Here is a 5,394-nt window from a genome sequence, read left to right on the forward strand (position 1 = left end):
CATGCTGTATTAATATTATGCTTTAAAAAGCAGGCAGAGAGATCTGTACCCCTATTCCTCTCCAAGAGGAGAATTCTGGAAAGGAGTCTCATGAAGTCCCTTTTTGTTGGCACTTGTCCTATGGGACCTTCCTGGTAAAGGTGGCATATTTGTATCTCTGAAGAAGAATCATATAACTCATCCATAAAGCTGGATCTCTCTCAAATCCCCACTATAGTAAATGGTCCGTTCCAGAATATGGTATAATAGTCTGATGTACTAATATAAGCATTTCTCATTAATATGCTCACTAGACAGAAATTTTGGAGAAATGAACTGAAAAGTGACATGATCTAATCCAATAAAGGGTATTACATTGATGCTGGATAATCAGCTACCCATATTCGATTTGGGGAACAGTTGGCTAGGTAGTAGCTCTTCCACGGTGATTTTGATGTTGGCCAAATAGGCATCAGCAACATACGCTGAAGAGGGCTGACATCATTCTCTTGTGTATGAACAAGAGTACAACTTGCAAGGCATCAGAAATAATTCTTTTGTTGCTCAGCACTGGAGACAGCACTCCAAGAAAAATTGGAGCCAAATGGAAAGAGTCCTGAGGAAATCAGAATCAACAGAAGCCTAGAAAATGTAATTTTATGGTGTTCAGCCAAAGAAGAAAAGCCCAAGGGAGAACATGAGAGCAGTTTTAAATTACGTAACACTGCTGTAAAGACGCAGAGAATAATCTGTTTTCCATATTCAAGAGGGAGATGGCAAGAAGTAATGGTTTTAAGTTGAAGCAGATTAGATATTAGGAGTATGAACGAGCATTAAGAATAATGTAGTAAGTGAGGTTGCTTAAGAAGTTGTAGACTTTTTGTCATTACATGGCTCCCAACAAATACCTGTCAAGCATGACATAAGCTATTACCTTATCCTGACTGAGGAGGGTGGTTGTGGTGATGTCTCAAGAACTATTTTGAAATCTGTATGTCTATCATTCTATGAATCTATGAACTTTCTGGAGACCCAAGTCAAACATTCTTAGAATTTTTCTCACTTCCATTTCATTTTTTTGCAGCAACGGTATATTAATCATCTTGATCTGTATGATGAGGTTAAATATGTTGTATGGGTCTTCCAGAATGCTATCTATTAGTATGCAAGAAACTTTGAGTAAGAGAGGAAGCAACATGAGGGGAGTAATAAATATAGAGCAGCTGACACATCTCACAGAGCTCTAGCTGATTAGTGAGTAGCTGACTTTGAACATTCATATTCATGCTGTGGAAGACTCCAAGCAGGACTTCACTTTCAGTTTGTCTTCAGACAGATGTCTGTGTTGCCAGTCAACCTGTTGGATCACTGAAGTACCACTCAGTCAAATGAAAATAAATCAGATCTCGGATGATGTAATGCTTGTGTTACTGTGATCACTGGAAAGAGAATCAAGGTTCCTGTGTGCAGTGCCAAGTATCTACAAACCATTATATATAAAGGAGTTTTGCTTGTAAGAAGGCCTTCCAAAATGGTAGGTGAGGGCTCAGCGTATGGCATGTGTTCCAGCACTGGTGAAGACCTTTGAAACAGAGACATGATTTAATAGATAATGATTTGCACTTTGAGTGTGGTGGCTGTCATCACGTAGAGCTGACTGAATCAGGTGGGGTAACAAAGTCTACCCAAACTAGGTACACTGGTCCCAGCTAAAAGACTGGTTCCAACTGATAATAGCTACTAAAGTCTAAGTGGACTGAGAGGAGTCTGGAGTAGTGTTGGTGTCAGGAAAATCATAACTGGATGCAGCAATGGTGCAACAGTCTTGGTATGTTAAAGAAGATAAATGCCACAGAATTCCATTTTGTGCACTATGTGTATAACCCCGAGGTTTTATTTTCCAGAAGAACGAAAACATATGCTAAAAATGTAAAGTTCCCTATCCAGTTCTAATGGTGTCAGTCTGGAACATAAAGCTCATGTCAGTTTTATTATGGATAAACACCAGGGCAAATACACATCTGGCAAAAGTAGCAACCTTAGGCTTGTTAAAAGGACAGTCACATCACTGCCATTTGCAGTAGTAATATGCTCATGTAGCTGCTGCCAGCATTTGGTGGAGACACAGTGACGGTTCTGTTCTAGCCATGGAGCAGTTCTGGCACATTTCTGATCATACTAGTAACACATGCGGAAATGGTTCTGCTTGTGCAGATTCTGTTCCCACATGACTATTGGAGGGTTGGAAGAATTAATCAATGTGCTTATCATAGCATGCTACTAAAACCAGAGTAGCATTTAAACGCACAATTTGGTTTTAGAAATGTTTCTTGGTCACAGTGTTACAGACACAAATCACAGTTCTTTCTTCCAAGTGTTTTCTCCCCATCCTGGTTTTATAACAACTGCTGGAAGCATATGACTACTGTTATCACTAGAAAAGAGGAATCTGCTACCTGCTTCATCTTCCTATTAAGCTGTCATCCAGAGAAATGGTTCATTCATTTTTTTAAAAGCAGTTTCATTTTCAAAACACATTTCCATATCTAAAAAATTATGAGACTCTTAATGTTAACACTTTTGGCCCTGAGGGTAGGACTATGAAGTAAATATGTTGTTTTGCTGCAGTTGATTTCGGGGCAGTCATTCTAGGTTATGGCTACTCTGGCATGTAGCCTGATGGATCCCTTCCCTCAGGCTGTGAAAAAACTCCTCTGTAACTTTGTCAAATTAAGTTAGAAGCAAACAGCTTAAGTATATGCCACATAGTAAGTAAAAATTTGCTTGTTTTGGTTTTTTTTGTTAACATTTTTCATTAAAATAATAATTTCAAATCTTTAAAAAAAATTGACAAATGCTATTCAGCCAGCTCTTCAGTACAAAACTCACACTTGCTCAGGTCTTGACATCAAATCTCTCCCTTTTAATATATTTACAAGGCTTCATAATGTTTTTTTTCTCACACTTGTCCCTCTGAAATACTGATCTGTTCTGCAGAATAATTTTTCAAAAAGTGAGTTATTCCAGGAGAACTGATCATGATTAAGTAGTGTTGATATCTACCACTTGTCACTAATCACTTGCAGTACCGTTTGGTTGAGGCTAAGGGGCATTACCAATGTCATAAAACCAGGCCAGGTAACACAGTGCCAAGATTTCTGCATCCTAATTAAACTCTATTTCATTACTATGGAAAGCCCTCATCATACAGCTGTAACCAGACAAGGTGACATTTCATTATGACCTTTCTTAAAAAAAAGAAAGTGCCAGCAAATGCTATTTCTATTGTAGAAGGCATTCTCAGAGTGGTTATTTCTTCCCAAAAGATGTCTGCTCCTGTGCGTCTACTCACATAGAACAGGGAGATAGGAACTGAAGTATATTTGCTTGAGATTAGACAAATTTCTCTCAAAGAGAATGTCTTAACCATGAAGTTGTAGACTGCTTTAGGTGGGCTTGGGTGTGAGGAGGAGAAAATGGAGCTCCAGAAGTAATAAGGTCAGAGATAAAGAGAAAATGAGCACAGGCACAAAAGCTGGTGGCTTCAGAACAGCTTAGGGCTGATGTGTTTCTAAATCTGTTTAATACAAAATACACTGACAGTCCCAGAAACAGATGCTAGAATCTAAGGTTCCCCTTCCAATACAGCTCCCTAAACACCTGGCCACACATTTCTCTTTGGCCAAGGGCAGCTTTAAGTGTTCCATGCAAGTGGAAGATTTCTAGTAGGAGTGACAGAGTCAGCTGCTTCCTCATCTCCTTTTTTCATGTGGATTTCCAGGTGTCTCTTCTGTGGATGCCCAAAAGTGCTTGATTGCTAAGCACGCTGAACAGTGCAGAACTTGCCTGGTGCCCCATCACCCCAGGGAAGTTTAGGGCACTCTCCTGGAGAGCTGGTGGTGACCCTGTCAATGGAATGTCCTTCAAGGGAAATTCAGAGAAAATTAAATTCACCTGGGAGCTAAGGCACACCCTTGGAAGGGGAAGCTATAGCTCAAGTTCCCTCAGACAGAGAGACCATGTTTTCCACTTCCTAGCAGGTGAGCACCTCTAAGAGTGTGCTAATGAGTAATAGTGTCAGTATTTTAATGGGAGAGAAAGTTCACTGATAAATATGCAAAATCTTTGAATGTTTCCAAAATGAGATCCTCAAATATGATACACAGAAATATGCCTAAAGATACTCATGCTGGTTGGACAAGAGCCAAGCTCCTTGCCCTTAAGCATAGAATACTTCTGGGCACATGATTTTAGGAGTGTGGGAACTTAGTGTAAAAAACTAAGGTGCTTATTAAGATCAGGCATACACTGGTTCTGATAGAAATTGAGTCTGCATTTTCAAGATGACACTTTTGAGGGTAAATGCCTAGATTCTGCCTAAATCCTACATTAGATCTCCCTATATCTCATTTTGGAGTAGCACTCTCGGCTCCATGTTTTCACAAGAATGTTGAAAAATAAATAAAGAAGACACAGGAAAAAAGACATAAAATTATCCGAATGATGGAGGAAGCTCTTTGCAGTAAGGGTGTTAAAGAGCACTTTCACTTTAGGTTATTCAAACAGCATATGAAGAAGTGACTTGATTAAGTTTGTAAATACCCTCATAGACAGAAAATACCAGTTAGAGAAGGACTCTGTCAGTGTCACAGAAAGGTGGCAAAGATCAGTTGCTGGAATCTGGAATCAGATGCATGCAAATGATAGATTTGGTGCACATTTTTGATACTGGAGGTCGCTATTGATTGGACAATCTACAGAAGAAGTATATTTTGCATCTCTTGGTATCTGCATATGAATGTTATTTACCTTTTGGAAAGATATGCTTACATTTTGTCAAACACAAGGTACAGAAGTAACTGGAAGTGATTAAAAAAAACGGTCTAATGGTCCATTCTAGTTTTAAATTTTAAGAATCTAACATCTTCCCTGTGTTTTCCTCATTCTGTACTGAAAAAGCTCTAAAGCCACGCAAGACAGACGTTTAACAGTAGTATAAATTCATTGGCAAAAGCCATGTGTGGCAGTTTTGCACACTCATCACATTGCTGTGAATTAAATCTCTTTCCACTCTGACAGCATAATATTTAGTGAAGTGATATCCTGTCCCCAGTATTCCACTGATATCTCACTGAGCGTGGCTCCAGGGACTAGGAATTTAGATTTACCCTGAACATGGCTCAGAGCACTGGGAAAATAAGAAAAGGTTTTCCTCAGATTCATAATGATATCTCATATATTTTTTACATATACAGATTGTGCGGTTGTGAAGATGACACTGCAGTGCAGATCTCAAATTCAGGTTTCCAGTGCTGAACAATGATAAATTTAAATTGAGCAATGCCAGTCCAGCAGATCAAATTTAGTTAAAGAAGTGGGAGCTGCAATAAACCTTTGAAAGCAGAATAACTATCC

The sequence above is a fragment of the Ciconia boyciana genome, chromosome 3 (assembly GCF_034638445.1).
Source record: "Ciconia boyciana chromosome 3, ASM3463844v1, whole genome shotgun sequence".
Lineage (NCBI taxonomy): Eukaryota > Metazoa > Chordata > Aves > Ciconiiformes > Ciconiidae > Ciconia > Ciconia boyciana.